We start from the raw sequence: 20,432 nt of genomic DNA, 5'->3' as shown, positions 1-20,432 counted from the left end.
AACTTTTGTTCTCAACCGACCCTCATTGTCAATTTCTAGATGAAAGTCAGGATAAGACGTATTCTTAACTGCATCTGTTGTATCCTTTATGTCAAGTTCGATGGGATAGATAGGTTCAACATAGTTATCATTATTTGAATTATTTAGTGAGAGTACGTCATCTGTATAGCGGAAACTGAAGTAAAAGGATAATGTTAGCTTCTTTTCATTCTTCCTAAGACGTTCCTGGATGAAGTCTGTCTCATATGAATAAAGGAACAAGTTAGCAAGAAGAGGAACACAGTTGGTTGCTGTTGGACCGCCGATTAATGGCAAAGGCATTTTTAAAAGCCATGCACTAGCTCTATAATGCATCCATCAACTTACTCCAAACTTAACACTGTTGTTTGGTTGTAGACTGGATGTTGATCTTGAAAATTTAAAAGTTTGTAATTCAAGAGTTTTGGGACATTTAGCAGACATATTTGACACTATATCTATACGTCTGAGTGCAAATTAGACAATTATCCACCAGAGTTCAAATGAAGTGAATGTAAGTAATTATAGGCAGCCGTACGGCCTTCAAAAATTATTGATTGATTAATTGATTGATTGGTGTTTAACATTTCTTTCAGCATTAATGTGATTTTTTTGTGGCGGTCAGTTTTTATTTGTGGAAAAATCCGGAGTGCCCGGACAGAACAACCGCCATTTGATAGGAAAACTGACAATCCTTGTCAATTCAGATTGGAATCGAGCACACCTACCACGCGCGGGATTGGAACTCACAACCTCAGTGTTGACAGGATAGGGATACAGATGTTCGACTACTTAGACCACTCTGCCACCGAGGCCCCTACATTCAAAAATGAGATAAACCTATACCGTTCAGTCGGCTTTTTGCTATAGTGTTGTCAGTTTTATTTCGACTTATGAGTTTGAATGTCTCTTTAATATCTTTCGTCTCTCTTTTATTGCTGCCTGTACTAAATTTATCTTAAGTAACTTTTTGGGGTAAATTTCCGTTGTAAAGTGCGAAAAATCTTGATTTTTTAAAGATAATATGTTATCAAGGAAACGGTAATTGTATTTGAATTTATTTAATGTAATTTAGACAGACGGATCGTCACTGAGTTCGGCCATATACTGTGATTCGTAACAATACAGGAACAAGTCTGCTATTAAAGGGATGCAACCGGTACCCATTGTAATACCCACACCTATCAAAAAATATATTGACGAAACGTGCATAATTGCTGTTTAGAAGAACATTCAAAGTTTTAATCATCTCATCACAGTACCAGCAAGTATATCTATCATATCCCCCTTTTTCATTACAGAAGAAGCCATTTTATGAGTTGCAGCAAATAAATCTGCAATCAGATTGTTTACAGGATAATATTATTAATAAGAAAACTTCTCTTTGATAAGATTGCGTGATAGTATAGCTATAGTGTACAGAGTCGAAAAATCATAGCTGTCAACAGAATTGATCGGTCCATCAAAAGCACGTTATTTATCCACAAAATCCAAAGAGTTTTTGACACTCCAAAAAAAAATAATTCCATTTTTTTCAGATGCTTAATTATCAAAAATTGATAACCAGCTCTTTAGTAGAACTTAGCGAACTAGTTAGCAGTACAGAAATATGATTCGTAGAAAACCTTATAGATGCTGAGAAGTATTGTTGTGTTAATCCCGTAATGAGAATACGGAAAACTTTACACTCATCAAAGGCATTTTGGTTTATTTATGACTTGTTTTTAATACTCATCACCTTTTCCAAATATTTCCTATAACATAAAAAGTGTTAAAAAAATAGTGACATAGTTCAACTGTTAATTACTTCAAACCAAATATCAACCTTTATATAGTGAAAAAGATGTTTTAATAATATCATCACTTTACTACAATCACGCAAAATACTAATTTAACAGCCGTTCATAACAAATCCTACAGTTGCCCAACATACTCTGATCTGCTAAAAAAGACCTATGTTAAAATCTAGTATTTAGTCAATGTTAGATATTATAAATGCCAACCGTAAAGAATAATTTTTTCGACTTTTTTTAATATTTTATTTGTAATGTCATAATAAATCTTAATATTATTGAATTACTTTTGTTTGTATTGTCAGACAATAATCACGGATAGTAACGTCGTCATATCGAGGAGCGTTTGGTACAGTGATTTTGTCATAGTTTGGTTAAGATGGTCATGGTTTGGTTAGGTTACTTCTCAGAACGATTGTTTGAATCGATATTGTAAATCAAACGATCTACAGTGAAATTGTTGTTTTTAAAAATTAATGCAGGATAACCAAAATATCGAAATTGATATGGTTTGGTTAGGCGAATGACATGGTTCAGTTAAGTGTCTGGAAATTCGTCATGATTTTGAAAAAAAATGTCACGGTTTAGATCAAAATAAATACATATATGTATTTGTTTCATCTTAATATTGATAGTTTGTTTGAAGGCGCTTGTGACAAAACCAAGTATCACAATTTACCAATTGACTAAGAAGAAGAAAAGCCTTTTAAACCAGCCCCTTCCCCCTCCCCATTATACATTTTAACGTTTCGTCTGTTTTCTAAGATAGAATTAACATAGCCACTGCTCGTTTTAACTGGCATTCGATCAAAAAGGTTACTTCCGTTTCACCTAGAATCTTAGCTACGTAGCTAAGTACTTTTTTGCGGTATTGTCAATTCTAGACTGGATAAGATAAACTGACATCTTTTCTACTAATTTTCCAAGTTCACCCGAACATCCTACACCACTCTTCTCTTCAATATCCACAACATGTTGCCTCAGTCCTAAACCTGAAAATTGCAAATATGGATCATTAGAACATAATATTTAAAGCGATCAACCTAAATTTAAGTGGCCATTTTCCGAAAATGCCGTTTCCCCACGCACCCTTTACTATAACTTTGACATTTGTGAGATAAATTGCATCTGAAACAAAACTCTTGAACATGTCTTGTTCACAAAGTAAAGGCCAGAATGCCGCCGATTTGCATTCTGGTATAATCAAAATATCATTTGCACGCTAATTGTACATTTTGTTTACTGTTTTTGCAATCAAAGAAGGTGGGGGTACCAACCAATTGTTGTCATTTCCCAAAAACTGACTGAAACTGTCAACTGCTTCAGTTCCTGGGCATCATACAACTGAATTGAAACGCGAACAATGTGTATTGTAATGAGTGGCAAATCTGTCTATGCTACACGGACCCCAAATGTTGTTTTAAAAACTGAATGTTTCATCGTTTAAAGACCAGTCATCGTGATCTGTTTAACGACTAAGTTTATCTGCATACACATTCTGAGCCCGACGGACCCAGCGAGTCTGAATATAAATGTTTTTCTGTTCACAAGATTCTAAAATATTAATCGCAGTTTTTTGCAGTGACAAATTTCTGCTCCAAACCGTCAAAATACGTGCAAAATTTTGATTGTCACTGTTGACTCAAACTAATTTGTTCTCAAACAACGAATCTTGAGTATACAAAACTCTCTTGAAGCTTTCAAGTTCACGACAAGTTGAACTCTCAAATGGTTCATTTCCTACTCAGTTACCAAATACTTCGGTACTATCATATGTGGAACAAAAACCACCAAAGCCTACATCTGAGGCGTCACAAAACAAATCGACATCAAAATTGTCGTGCTTATATTCACACCTTTACTATTCCTTGCTCTGCAAGAAAATCTCCAAAAATTTTAACTCATCAATAGCTTCTGATGTGATTTTCACATAAGTATCCCAGCTTGCTCTACCGTTAACACAAGCATATAAAAATCTTGTTCTCAATCTCACCAGATCACCAAATACTATTTGCATTGATATGAGTTGACCAACTTTGCCCGCTAAAATTCGAGCCTTTAACAAAACTTTACCTTTTCCAATCTTAGAAAGTATATAGTTTACAGTTTGCTCTGCTTTATCAATTCTCTCAGAACTGACGAATATTTTACCAGTTTCAGTGTTCCAAATGTAACCTAACCATTTCAATTTTTGACATGGATCCCAAACACATTTTTCATGTGCAATTAAGAAACCTAGCTTTTCAAGTTGAATTTTAACAAACTGACTACTTTTTTGACAAAATTCAAAATTTTTGCACCCTCCCAAACCATCATCTAAAAACATAATAATTTGTGTGCCTTTAGATCTGAGATACTTTACAACTTCTCTAAGAACTTTGGTAAATATGTAACCAGCTGTAGCCAATCCAAATGGCAAGACATTAAAAACGAAATATCTGTTTGCACCATCTATCTCCTATGCAAAACCTGAATATTCTCTGTGCAATTCAACAATCTCTATATGGTGATAAGCACTCTTTAAATTATACCATATAGAAAATCATGTTGGTGAAAAATTTCCATTGCTAACCTTGTGTCTTCATATTTAAATCTAAATTTAAATAAATGAAGATTGATATGTCTACAATTCAATACCAACCTGGGTTTGCTCGATTTGTTAAAAGCAACAGTCAAAGGATTAACTACACAAGGTATTTCATTTATTTCTGATATACAACCTTTTGAAAGTAAAGTTTTAATTTCTGACATAACAAAACTTGCATTATCAAGAGATGACCTGTTATTTCTAATAATTTTCTGTTCTGGTTCTGTTTTAAAAGGTATCTTATACCCGTTTTGTAATACATCAATTGTATGTGTATTATCTGTGATTAATCTCCATTCATCGATAGCAGTTTTTAATCTACCTACTGGACTCACCAGTTTTTCCACATTAGTAACAAGATCAACAGGTTGTATACATTCAATTGTTATTGAAACCGTCTCATTGGCGTTTCTTATTTTTTAATTATTGCAATAAAAATTAGCATCTGAGCTACAAAATAAGCTTGAACTATCTAAGTTTGATAAATATAAAGAATTACTTATCTTTTGTTTCTTATCAGGACATTTATCTGCCCAGTGCCCCCTTTTTCCGCAACTGAAACATTTTCCTGGCTTAAAGGAATCATCTTTCTCTGCATTACTGACATAAGGAACGTGTCTAGATTTGATGTTTGTCTTGGTTTTCTCTGCTTTACTCTAGCGCTCTGTTCTAGATTGAGCTTTTAACACTTTTCTCTCATCTTCGAAGTCTTCTGCTATTGGGTTGGCAACATACTCATTTACCACTTTCCATCCGAGTTGAAAAGAATCTGCAAGTTTTATCAACTTTTGTCTCTCTTGCACAATGTCAATACCTTTTGAAATCCTGGATTTAGCGTTTTGTACGGTCGCTCTCGTCAAATCTTGAACTTCTAGCTTGACTTCGCCTCCTTCAGTTTTTATAGAACCTTCACACCATACTTGAATTGGTTTTCATTGCCTTTCCTCTGAAAAGTATAGTTATCGGTCAGAGTTTCCTCCATTTTGGCCATTTGAGTCTGCGAAATTTCTTGTTGACTTTCTTGTAAGGTGGTCTGCAAATTTGTCAGTTTACTGTCCATTATAACGTTTATACTGTTCAATAAATCCTGTTGAGATGTTGATATAGCATTAGAAACTTCTCTCGAAATAGCATTTCTTATGGAGCTGCTCAACACACCGGTGTCCATCTTACTGTATCAGTGTTGGGTAGAGAGTGATTACTACACGGGAATATTTCCCGCTCATTTATAAAATGTACATGTTAACATGTGATTAATCACATGATTAATCAGACGGAACGTTTGTACAATAATTTTCCTCTATACTGCGAAACGCGGAAAATTATAAGTACACACTTTACGGATGTAATCTCATTGCAATTTATACCATAAATCTCAATATAATACATAATATTAATACAATAAACAAATATATATTTGCCGACTGCCCAACGTTATCTTTCCTTTAAGCCAGGAAAATGTTTCCGTAATTCCATAAAGGGATATCGTGAGCGGCATCACTAGTCTATGGTTTAAGACGTCTACATTAAGTTGCAAAACGTAGCAGCTAGTCAAATTGAAAAAAAAAATTAAATTCAAAAATACACGTATTATTTTGGTTGGTACAAGTCCATTTAAACTAGTTGACCCGACAAGACAAGAAATAATCGTTCTAAATAGCAGAAAATAAGGTGGATGCCAATGAATATATGGCGACAGAATTCCATTCTGAAAAAAGTAACGTTTTGACTCGGATTCATGATTTTTTCATTAGTTATTATTGGCTTGGAACTAGCTCCAACTAAATGCGATTACTCACAGATCGGTTCTTTGTGTCTTTTGTGTTTATGTTACTTGATTATTTTGCTTTGTATTGATCTGATGAGTCAAGTCCTCTTAAACTGATTTTTATAGTTTGTTCTTTTCTGATGTGCTGTTACACCAATGGCCATGTTCACGCGAGGAGAGGGTTGGGAGCCCGCAAACATGTTTAACCCCGCCATATTCTGTATTTGCCTGTCCCAAGTCCAGAGTCTGTAATGCATTTTTATATCATAACATATTACATACAGACAAAGATTCTTACCAGTTTAAATTTATGTTCAGAAGTTCCTTCTCAAAACATCCGAATGTATACATTGTGTCATTGTTTGTGAAAAAAAACCACGTAACACAATCATGTCTAATTTAACCAAACTATTACAAAATCACTGTACTAAACGCTCATCGATATGACGAAGTTACTACACGTGAAGATATATTTCTGGAAAGTAAAATTCAAAAGAATCATGTTATATGAACAGGAAAACTTTATTTTCTTGGTTGCTTCAGTCGTACATTGTTCCTTGTATAAAGGCATATATAACTATAGAACATTAGCCAAACAAATGTGTTAGATTTTATCCCCGATTCCTTCGTCAAGGGGATTCGAACGTTTGATACCGTGACATCGTAGCAACACCGCCTGCACTGTGTCTAGCGACCTTGACCTCCCGACCAACTAAGCTATGAAAAATATAGCTTTCGTTTGTCGCTTTATTTCTTTCCTCGTCGGCTTTATCTAGGGTTGTAATACAGTACATGATTTATAGTATTTCTTTTTAGCAAAGGTTTGTTCTTCCCTCAGCGGGATTCGAACCTCGACATCTGAGCCAACATTGTAACATCGCCTTCGGTGTGTCCATCGCCCGAGACCACTCGATTAACTACTAGAATGCTATAAAAATATAGCTTTCGTTTGTCGAGTAATGCCTTTCCTCGTTGTCTTTATCTAGGGTTGTTACACAGTATATAGTGTACGTGTATAGTGGCATGAAGATTGTATACCTTGTAAATCAGTTGTTTTTGTCTGTCGTGAAGGATGATTATTTAACACAAGAAAAAAACTATACAAAACTATAAACTAAAACCACTAAATAACAGGCTCCTGACTCGGGACTAGCACATTTAGAATGTGGCGGGATTAAACTAGTTTGCCTTCCCTTAACCTGGGACAATGTTGTAACAGTACAAATTAAAAACAAACTAAAAATTTTAGTTGGACAAGGCTTAACTCATCAGATGGATACAAATAGAAAAACAGAGAAGACGTGCACGGGTACTTATACATCCCCAAAACAATATGACACTAAGTACAGATCTGAGAGTACTCACAGTTACTGAAAGCTAGTTCAAAGCCAGTAACAACTAATGAAAAAAATCCTATATCTTAGACTAAAATATCAATCAGTACACATCCAACATCCTATAGATTTAGTGTAAAGACGTCATTAACAGTCAGAGAAAAACATGACCTTGTGCAATAACAAACTATAGGTATCGACAGATTGTAGTACCGTGAAAGTACATATGTGTAATAGTTATTAAGGTTGTAATTTACTGATAACAAAATCAATATTTATACCAATAAAACAATATTAAAAGATAAACTTACAGTGTTGAATAGGTAACCTTTTAGAATAAGTCTATTTAAAGGATTGATAAGTTTACCCGGATCGTATCTAAATTTCCGGGCTCGGTTAACACCATCAACGTAAAACTTAGGATGTGCTATTCCATTTGAAATAAGTTTTCTACAAGTACAGCCAACTTGCAGACCAAATCTGTGTAGGTATGAAAGAATTTAGTAAAGGTTTTAAGAAATTTGTGGTAACGAAATCCCTGACTTAACAATTTACTAGAAATACATAGATTACGCTCCTTAAAATCCAAAACGTCACTACAGACACTAGCATAGCGAACGAGTTGGGATATATAAACACCCTAAGACGGTGCCAAAGGAACATCACCGTCCAAAAAGGGAAAATTAACAATAGGAAATTCAAGGGGATGTAATTTTCAGTTGAATTATTCTCTTTAATAGTTTGTTCAGTTTGACTTGATAACGTTTAGAACTTCAGATGTTAGCTTATTAGTATCAAATGTATATTATATATATATATATTCACCAGTTTGATAACTATATGGACGATACACAAGGTAAACCTGGAAACACCCAAAGTTACCAGATCTTATGAAAATGTTCATTATACAATTAAATACAACCTGGATGATCTTGAATCCGTATTATGTGTTTACTTTGTCTACGAGGAATTAAAATTTAGTGGATGGGAAGCAGACGATTGTAAAAACGCAGCAGTGGTGCATCATGTACTGTGTGCTGACGCAGTAAATGGTATCACAGGTAATATTAATATATTTTGATACCTTTTCTCAATTACTTTACCATATAGTGATCTGTCTATATAAATAAGAAGGTGTTGTATGAGTGCCAATGAGACAACTATCCATTCAATTCACAATATGTAAAAAGTTAACAATTATAGGTCAAAGTACGGCCTTAAACACGGAGTCTTGGCTCACACCGAACACATGTCTAGCACATTTGCTTAGAAAAATTCTATACCTGACTTACCTGAGGTAATTGAACATGCCGGATTTTTTTTATTTCGCACGAATTTCTTAAAGCGATTTTTGAAACCCATAAATGATTTTTGTAAGGTTTTGTCTTCGTTAAAAAAATGTTTTCAATCCATACCCACACTTAAATCGTTAACAAAAATGTGTGCACTTCCATATTGCTGAGACTGAGCAAGGAAAATCTGATCAGACAGACTATTGATGACCACCCATGACCAGATCAATATGTTGTGATAACGCCACATCAATTACAATAACATTTGATTACGTAACGTCATTTTCGATACATGTATACAGCCAATCATCAACAGCTAATTAGTTCGTCGACTGCCATGGCTGCCATATCAAACCATTAATTTTCCCATATACTTAAATTCCAAACAATCGACACCAGGAAAACATTTTAAGCCCTAAAGTTTAAACCGCATAACTGCCAGAGGACAAATCAGAAGGTACACAACAAAACTCAAAACATGCCCAACAGATCTTGTTGACTTTTCTGTCAATCATTTTGGCATTGGTTACAGGCAGTCATTACCTTTGATGGTTTTAAATCCATTGATAAGGGGAAAACCAAGGTTCCAGTGCATACATACCACTTGATTTGATCATTAAACAATCGAACTGCAAATTGTTTTTAGACAATGAAGTTATTTATTTATAATACAAAAAATACATATAACTTATTTGAAAATGAGAATTAAAAGATTTATTTAGTGAAGCGTTTTTAAAATCCGTCAGTTAACAACCACGAATGTGACCTACCGAATTAGACTATTTACCGGATTTGTAATAACATGAGCAACACGACGGGTGCCACATGTGCAGCAGGATCTGCTTACCCTTCCGGAGCACCTGGGATTACCCACAGTTTTTGGTGGGGTTCGTGTTGCTTTGTCTTTAGTTTTCTATGTTGTGTCTTATGTACTTTTATTTGTCTGTTTGCCTTTTTATTTTTTAGCCATAGCGGTGTCAGTTTATTTTTGATCTATGAGTTTGACTGTCCCTCTGGTATCTTTCGCCCCTTTTTTAACTAGACAATGATAATCCCTAACGCCAAACTTAGTAAACCGAGGGCTGTACTGTGTGTCTAGTTGCTTTCCTCCGCGTCATTAGATCTCTGGTTGAAAGGTATCTCATTTTCACATCTCTTTCTTTTTATATATGAATCATTCCTGGTTAATTTTTAACAATAATTGTTGACACAGTGACTGTTTGTATACAACTGGATAATAAAATTAAAGCATACAAAACTCTACTAAACATAACACAACATGAAATATTCAGTACCTACATTTTATGATTGCTAATCCCTAATCTATGTTGTTATTGTTTTTGTCTCAATCTTTTATGAGTTTTTAAATCCATTACATAAATAACGCTAACTACTAAATATCTTCAAAATACATCTAATAAGCCCCAAATTAGCTGTGTATGTTCAGTAAAAAAAAAATTAAAAAAAACCTATTCGTGAATAGTAGGGCGTGTGGGACAAATTTCAATACAACAACAATCTAATAAAGTGATAAGAGGAAATTAAGTAAGTGAACAATGTAAAAAGTGTCGTAAAATATTTATTTGAAAGAAATGAAAGGTATTCGTTAATGATATTGCAATTCGACAATAATTTTAAATACAATCTCAAAAACGCAAGAATATATACTTGTCATCACTATTTTCTTCATGAAAAAAAAAAATACATATAATCTACAAAAAGTTATCTATTTTGTGAAATACATAACACTAATTATTTTGCTTTCCATTATTGAAGCTTTTCCGCAGCTAACTTTCTATGAAGAAAAAGTGGTTTGGACAGAAGCGAAGAAGTATTGTGAATATACAAATAGTGCACCGATCAACCTGTTCAATGAATTATTATTTATCAGAGTTTTTGAATATTCACAGAAACCGAACTTAACAAGGTACACATTATAGTAATTGATCCTTTCCACAAGAAAAATTAAAATACAGTAGGGATATTCAAACTCACAAGTCGATGCCATGGCAAAATAAGGAAAACGCTCAAAAGACAAACAACTATTTTCAAAACACAACATCGAAAACTTAAGACTTATTATCACAACCTCATCAAAACTGGATGTGATCGCAGATGCTCAGGAAATGTAGTCAAACCATGCTCCACATGTGGCATATGTCGTGTCGCACATGAAATCAACAATGTCAGTACTGTGGTGACAACAACAGCATGAAGAGAAAAAAAAATCAACAAACCATACGATTTTTGATCACCATCACGAAATGTCTGTGTCAACTCAATCGCGACATGCTTTCGTATTCTTCGAGCCTTAGCTAACAGAATGTTCGCTTGATCTTTAACATTTCTCGCTATTGTGACATGTGGGGATTCTCTTGATGTTTTACACATGAATGTCGATAGCACTTACCTTGCCATCGCACTCGGATTTGTTTCTCGATTCCCGCGGTTTTTTCATGTTACCTAATGTGTATCTTCTTAATCGATTGATGAAATTTGAAAATCAATAAACCACTGCCGCATTATTTTTATTCAACACCTGACGTTTCGAAAACTATAACGAAAAGATAGTATGAGTATATTACAATTCAAAAGGTCTATAACAAAGTTCATTACGCCAAAAGAAGGTCAGTAAGGTTTAACGTGATCATCCTAATTATATTTCAATTCACAAAAATTGTCATGGAAACTATCTTTATCTCAATATGTTTATCCCGGACATATTCTATTTTATAATATGTTTTTTTAGTAACTAATACATAGTAAATCCAGAAAAGCGCTTCGGATGCATGACATTTATAACGTGTTGTTCACTATTTTAATCGATAGAAGTTCCATTTTAATAGCTTGATTTCGTTTTGGATTGAGCCACCTAAGTATTCGAACGTTACTTCTTCTGTGGTGTCTGATGAATCAATTTGTGAAGTTGGCGTTGTACGACTAATTTCTTATGAACTTGGCTTTGAACTTCACCTATCTGATGAATTTGAACTGCTAGAGTCGTTCTTTGATTGTACTTATCCTATCCATGCCATTATGTGTGAAAAACAAACAGGTAATTATTTGATTTACTGAAAATCTCTTAATGGATTATTTAATTGCACATGAACTATGTTAAATTGTGAAGGAGGTGAAAGGGGTTTTCCATTGTCAAACTTTGTATATTCTCCCAAAGTATATTTATTTGATATAATTTCAAACTAGCAATCACAGTCATTTGACTTTTCAAAGTCTTCTTTTAAGACTGTGACTTTTTAATGGACTGTGATTCACTGTTTATTTTAGCTTGATTGATGAGTTAGCGAAATGTCATTTCATTTTGTCCCACCATGCGAATAGATGAGTAGATTTCTTCATATATGAATATGAAGAATTCTAGATTTTCGTCAAGGAGACACCAAACCAACAATGCATTAAAACTATAAACGTTGTGTAGGGATCAAAATTCAATATTCAATCATTAATTTAATAGGGGTCAATACTATAAATGCTAGATAAAGTCATAAAAGATAACAAGCTTAATATTTTCGCTCCAGACGCACATTAACTTTAAACAAGACTCATTGGTCGCGCTCGAATCAAAAACCTTCACAGATGAAATCAAATTTATTAGGAAGTTGTGAGCAATGAAAACCAAAAATTCAAATGAAGGCCATGTATCCATAGGGAAAGAAAAACCTTAAACTTTCGAATAGTTTATAAGTATTATGAACAGAGAAGTTGCAAGATTAAGGCATAACAGTCAACAAACTCGTGATGGAGTCCGTAAAATTTTCTAAGGGATAGTGATTTCAACTTCACCACTTGGAACTCTTGGTTTAATAGCTTTCTTGTAAGCATTTACCCTCTAGCAAGAAAATCAAAATCATGATAGGAAACGCAAGCTCTGGAATATCGTATCAACTGAGAGATATATACTCCATATGCAGGAGCTGCTAGAGTGTTGCTACATAGAAACAGAGAGTTCACAATTGGGAAACTGAAATCATCTCGTTTGTCGTAAAGCTTTGTTCTCATCGACCCTCACTGTCATTTTCTAGATGTTAGTCTAGATATGAGGCAGACTGAATTGTATCTGTTATATCATTTATTTCAAGCTGAGAAGAGAAATCAAGGTAACGAACAAAAACTAGGGAATCGCATAAGACGGGAGTTTATGCTGTCATTCGAATCTCTTACCCATTACAAATTTTAAGCTGTATCGCTTTGGTCACGGTTCATTTACTTTATTCGTGTTTTTCCTTTTTTGCTCACCTGGCCCGAAGAGCCAAAAGAGCTTTTCTCCTCACTTGGCGTCCGTCGTCCGTCGTCGTTTACTTTTACAAAATCTTCTTCTCTGAAACTGCCTATCCAAATTTAACCAAGCTGGGCTACTTTCATCATTAGGGTATCTAGTTTAAAAATTGTGTCCGATGACCCCGCCTGCCAACCAAGATGGCAGACATGGCTAAAAATATAACATAGAGGTAAAATGCAAGTTTTGTCTATTATCTTGAAAACCACTATAAATAGAGAAAACTGGAAAGGATAGAAATGCTTGGAATAATGGGAACGTCATATTGTCTTCTTATTTCCAAACTGTCAGACGACTTTTTATAGGAGTTATTGCCCTTGAATGACAAATTTTCCAAACATTTAAAATTTTTGCCTGTTATCTTATAAAAATATAATAGATAGATAGAAACTTAAATAGGCAAAAATGATCAGCAAGACGAGATCTACAAATAAGTTGAATAGTTAAAATCGTCTGACAACCGCTTATTGGAGCTATTGCCCATTAATGATTGTACTGAACATTTTTTTGCGTGTTTGCCTTATGTCTGCAAAACTATAAAAGATAGTTAGAAACTTAAATAAGCAAAAATGACAAGATCTACAAATAAGTTAACATGGTTTAAATCGTCTGATGATCCGTTATATGCTTTGTTCTCTTTAATAACGATTTTATCAATTTTTTGCGTTGTTGCCTTCTATCTGCAAAACTCTTTAGACAGATAGAAACTTAAATAAGTAAAAATGATCAGCCAGACTAAATCACCAAAAGAAGATATTTTTGTTATGAATTCTATTCTAGCCCACAAAGACGGAGATTATTCGTTGTTGAAGATGCACATAGACCCTGGTGAGCGACACAGGTTCTTTAGAGCCTCTAGTTTGCTTTGTCTATAGAGTGTCTATATGCCATGTTGTTTTTTATTTTGGCTGATATATTTGTTTGTTTTGATAGTGATTAAGATTAGAACAGAATGTTAACTCCTGTACACCAATTTTTGACATTTTTAATTATAATGTCTTTTTGTTTCGCTCATACATTGTTGTCACTATAATGGAATTCTATGCGACTGTCATACAAGTGAGAAGTTCAGCTAGCTATAAAACCATGTTTAATCTACCATTTTCTTCATTAAGCAATGAGATAAACATAAACTTCATTTGTACACAATGGTACGTTCTAATCTAAAACAATGTTTGTGGAGACTGTATCAATCAAACCTGACAAATTTTTAAATACTTAGTTGTTAAAATAATTTGGGAGTCTTCTGCAAACTTGGATTGTAAAATAGCAGTACACAATCTGTCTAGATCTTTGATATAATATACAAATTAAAAAAACGAATGTTTCTAATTTGTAAGAACTTAATTTTAATATATATAAATGAAGAAAGTATGTTCTATCTCATTGTTACGACTGTTTTTAAAAAACGCAGAACATTTTGTTTTCTATGATTATTTTTATTTAAATTTCGCCATTGAAGAGAAGATAACTTATATACCCTCACTTTGATAACAGAATGTGCATTGCATTTATCTGGTGTTTTCTTTTTTGTAGCCAAGATCAAGTCCTGTGGCCTCAATAATGTTTCCTTTTCTGACAACACATTATAATTATTATCTCGGTCTCATATTTTATCTGCAAATTTGACTGTTTAATTTTATTTCTATCACACATAATTGGTTATGAGGGTCGGCTTCTATGGCGTTGTCAGTTTATTTTCTTATCATTAGTCATAATGTCCCTTTGGTATCTTTCGCCTCTTTTGTTTTTTCCATGTATAATCTATAGAAAATCTGACAATTTTGTGCAATTTGAAGCTTGATAAAAGTTACGTGTTACGTAATTTTTGAAAAAGAATGAAATAAACTACATTTTGGCAAATTATTAAAAATTCTATCTACTTTGATTTCGATCTTCTATTCGAATAATAGTCATTTCATAAACCCCTTGAATATTTCCATGTATGCGTGTCATACCTTATTGAATATTTATACGTTTGTAAATTCATACCTTATGGAATATTTATATGCATGGCATTTTGGTATCTCAAGAAAGATTAAATAATTTTTATGAAAAGATTTTAAGTAATGGCTTCCTTTTTGAGTGACTATCAGCTTGTATCCCTTTTCGCTGCATTTTCAGGCAAAACAACTGTTAGAAATACAGTTGCAGATAATTATTCTTCATTATTGGTTAATTAACCTCAAATTTTTAGAGTAACAAAATCATTTAAGTATAAACCCTGCAAACAGACAAAGTGTAATTAAAACTATTTGAGTTAACATGTGCTGCTTAAGCAAACCAAACATAGGCATTAAGAAAATTTCTACCACTGGTGGTATTTTATCTAAATTATTTTCTTTGTTAAATTAATTCATCACAAATTGTGTTATACCAATTTTACATATTTATCTCAAGAAAATAATTATTTATATCTTGTTGAATGGACCTGTAAGCATTTATTACAAAAGATTTTAAAAACTTGAAATGAGTAAGTATGAAAGATCTTATCTGTTTTTGTTAACCATACTGACGTTGGTACATTTTTTGGCAATTTACCAATAATAAACATGTATTTAGTAAATGAAATATGACATGGTTTATGCAGTTGGTCCATAATGTACGAAATGGTCAAGTTACAAAATGACATTTTCCTCAACATTGTCAATAAATAGCATTGATTTGAAGCAGATTTGTTGTAAATTTTACAAATGTTTACCTTATGTTCTGTCTCCGTTATATCAATTCACTAAACCATTTTTCTTTTGAATGCATTAGAAAATACTGAACTGCTAAACTTTGCATCGGTGCACCTGATGTCACCACATTCTTGTTGGGGATCGTGTTGCTCAGTTTTTCCTTTTCTGGTAAATGTATTGTAGACTGTATTTTTGTCGTCGCCATGGAACAATTCGTTTACATAGAAACCATCAGTGCCACTCAAATTAAATCATGCTAAATCATTACAAAAATTGAAAATCATTAAAACCCGTAATATTTTGTTACACCAGACTGGCATGTCATCTACATAAGCAATACAAACAAAAAAATCGGAAAAATGGTGCCAAATACGACAAGGAGAATATGTCTCGCTGTAAAAAAAAACCCGTAGTCTAAAGAACAATTCATCATTTTATATAAAGTAAGTTTTACAGAAAATCAACTTACGAATTATATTCATATCAAGAAAAACTACTGAGTACTGGGATGGTGAAACCCTCCAGACCGAAAAGTCCACCAGCAGTGGAATCGACCAAGTAGTTGTTAAAACTCATCATATATATCAGGCTTATAATATTTACCCCAAACGCGCGTTTTGTCTATATTCAAGAGAGGCGAATGTTACCAAAATGAAATTCAAACTCATAAGTCAAAAATAAATTGACATCGCCAGTATGAGACTCATCATTTCGGGTACAATCGAAACATTAGGTGGACCAAAAGATAATCATAATCACACATGCTATGACGCTTATTTATTATTTGTAGTTCTTTCAGTCATTTGTACTTTCCATTAACAATCCAGACTTTTCTGATTAGGTCCCATTAATATATATCCTCCTGAACTACAGATTACAGAAATCTCAGATACAGATTCCTTCGCCTAATTACTAGACGAATACCTTAAATTTGACTACAGCGGTTATCTCGTTACCAGAATCTTTTACGAAACGATTTCAAATTTTAAAGTATAAATTTTCCTCACCTTAGCAGCAATAAACCAACTTCACCCGAGTATGGAGTATACCTTTCTCAACTCATACGATATTCAAGATATTGCAGTTGCTACTCACAGTTTGTAGAACGTTATCGGTGTCGGAGCAAAAAATTGATAAGGCAGGGTTTTGTCAGAGAGCGTCTCGTCATGTCATTTTTTCTTTAAAAGTTCTTCACAACACAAAGACATAATATATAAATACTTCATGTCTACTTCAGAAATAAAACAAAATGGCCTCGTGTTATAGATTCTATGTGCTGAAGTTCTGTATCTTATTATCTACTTTACAGTTTTCCCATTATTTGTCTTTGTGCTTTTATATGCCTTTTGGTCGTAAGACTCTTGACGTGACTCGGTATTTATGCATTTTAGCAGCTATCGGGGTTTATGGCTTTGGGCGTTCCTAGTACATGTGGGTCCATCGTGTGATTCGGACGATAAAGGTGTTTACAGTATTGTTTTAGTTTATGTTTACACAGTTTTGGCCGCTTGATCCCAATTATTGTCACATTAATCAATTATCTCTGTTTAGGTTGCTCACCCAATTTTGTCATTATAACGGAACTAAAAACAACTGTCATACAAGTGAAAGGTTCAGATAGCTATAAAACCAGGTTAAGCCCACCATTTTCTTTGGAAAATGCCCGTTGCAGTTAGGACTATGACAGTTGTTTCGTTGATTGACTAAGTCTAACTTTTGATTTTGTTAGTCCCAATGGACTACCCATTTTAGTAAAATTTTCCTTAAAGTACCTGACGATGAATTAAAGAGCTATTTGCAATAGAATGGCCATTAGGAAAACCTATACAGTAAAGAAAGCTATTAAGAGCCTACCTATGACAAAATGTAAAACAATTCAACGGATAACAAACAAAGAAACAAACAAACAAAAACAAATATTACAGACAATAACAATCGAAAACCAGTAATAACAGGCACAATGTTCTGGGTAAACGCGTTTGTGATTTCTCAACCCTACTCTAATGTCGAACATCACACCACAAAAATAAACTTAAAATTCACAAAAAATAAAACCTCCCCTTTATGTTTTTTTCTCAGAATATTGAAAATCGATATCAATATGTAATCATTTGGGGTTATTTTGCTTTTGCATCTGTAATTTTACATATTTTTTGTATTTCCAGAAATAAATCCCTTTGTTGAAATGAATAATTCTATGATTGTAAACCTAGTATCAATGAAAAATATCTCAGTAAGCAGTACAGTCGAATGTGAGGAACAATGTATTACCTTAATAACTTATGGCATATACTGTGCTGGATTCAACTATAATTGGACACTTCAAGAGTGTTCACTCCTTGCAAATCTTCTGGATTGTACATGTTATAAATTTGTATTATCAACGACTGAAGGAATGTCGGCATTCGTAATGAAACCGTTCACAAGTATGTTACATTTTTTTGTTTTATGACATGGTCAAAGTAACCTTTATTGATAATTTTCTCATTTAAATTTTAAAAAAGTATCACATTTTTAATAACATCTGTATACTAGCTCGATGAATAGAAATGATGAGAGAAAATATATCCATCTGCTATGGCGTCATAAGGCGTTTTTGTTTATACAATTAAATAAAATATGTGTAAAAAAAACTTCTTCTGAGGTATTTCGCAGTATGGTTAGTGCTGGTACTATTTGGTCGAAAGGAGAAACAACATTATCTGCAAAAGTTTGAAATCAAAAGAAAAGAAGGCTTAATCCAAACAAATCTTACTGACATTCAAATGCATGCGAAACGTAGATAAATGTAAAAAGCCCATACAAGATACCAGGCTCATTATTTTATCCGCAAATTTCTCTTTTCGTCTATGGTAGACTTATTAGCGGTGCTTAAATAAAAACATTAAAAAAACAATCAATAAGAAGTTGGAGTGGATCGAAAATCAAAACAAATCAAAATACATTCTGAAAATCTTGTGAAGCGGAAAGATAAAATCGACACTTCATGTACGGACATCTTGCAGCTTACTATAAGGTATAGGTTTTCCTAATTGTTAAAGCCGTACAGTGACATATATTTTACATGTCATTGGTCTCTTGTGGATAATTTTCTAGTTGGCAATCATACCTTATCTCCTCATTTTTATGGCTATACTAATTAGTTTAACGATCACAATCACAAATAGGTTGACCGATACGATGTGTCTGTGTCTCAACTCACTAGCGTCATGATTTCTGCGCGGTCTTGGATCTTTCAATAACGTGAATCGAAATTAACTGATTGTGTCCCATTCTCGATAATTTGAATGAGTGTGGATTTGCATAGCGGTGATGTATGCATATCAGGTGGCTCGTACCTTATCGACACACCTGACCCCTCGTAACTGAGTGTGAATTCACATAGCGATGATGTATGCATAGCAGGTTGCTTTTACCTTATCGACACACCTGGTCTCGCTCTTTCTCAGTTTTTTTCCTTACTATGTACTAAGTATTTAGTATGACGATAAATTTTCAGTTCTGTTCTCGTACTATGAACAACAAATTTATTTAATTTGTAAAAAGTATTTCCGTACTCCTAACCACAAACTTCTTATAGGTAAATTTACCTGTGTACATTATTTTATTTAACGCAATTTTGTCCCAGGTTATAATTGTCTTTTTGACTTTGTTTTACATCTCCTTTTTTTTTTATTTATAATGTATTTATACAAATATATATAGATCAAATTTATTCGTTCAGTGTATGTTTACTTGTTTTGTTTATATGCCTTTTTGATCGAGTTAAGCCATTTCAATTGATATTTTATAGTTGTGTCTTTCAATGTTGTAATGTTACACCACTCTTTCAGGATGAATGTTGGCGCCTGATAAAACGTTTCAACCCGCTGCATTTGTTTGCACCTGTCCTAAGCCAGGAACCTGTTGCTCAGTGGTTGTCGTTTGTTAATATAGTTCATAAGTGTTTCCCGTTATTCATATAGATTAGACCGATGGTTTTCCAGTTTGAATTGTTTTACACTAGTCATTTTGGGCCCTTTACAGCTTGCTGTTCGGTGTGAGCAAAGACTCCGTGTTGAAGGCCGTACTTTAACCAATAATTATTTGCTTTGTGACTTTGATGGAGAGTGATCTCATTGGCACTCATACCACATCTTCTTATTTCTATAAGCTGCATGACTTTCTACTACTAAGGGGTGTTTAACGACCTTGACTACAAATGAGGGTCTCGTAAGGTCGGTAAAAATGATTACTTTCTATCAAACAGACAAACGATGTAGACACGTGTGGTTTATTTATTTTGGAATAAATTCACTTTAGAATTTTGAATTAGTTTATAGCAAATTTGTGGAAACAAATGCTCAATTCATGTTTAAGGTATTTTCTACCCTGTTGCATGGATGGCCTTAACCAGGTTTGGCAAAATGTTTTGAATGTTCGGTGTTCACAGATCTTCGATTTAGTTACTTCGCTATTCCAGTTGCTTCGATTCGAGACGATGATTCTGAGGTAGATGAAACGCACGTAAAGCGCAATAGATTATCTGGTATTTTTAATGAGTTTCAACAGGTAATTCGTATCTATAAAATACAAGCAATACGATATTGCATCATGGGAGAAAGTATCCATGGTAATGTTTTAAAAGAAATATATATAAGTTCAAACGTGATTTGATTATTTATG

This window comes from Mytilus californianus, unplaced genomic scaffold (genome assembly GCF_021869535.1).
Source record: "Mytilus californianus isolate M0D057914Y unplaced genomic scaffold, xbMytCali1.0.p SCAF_2, whole genome shotgun sequence".
NCBI classification, from domain to species: Eukaryota; Metazoa; Mollusca; class Bivalvia; order Mytilida; family Mytilidae; genus Mytilus; species Mytilus californianus.
This window is presented reverse-complemented; position numbering follows the sequence as displayed.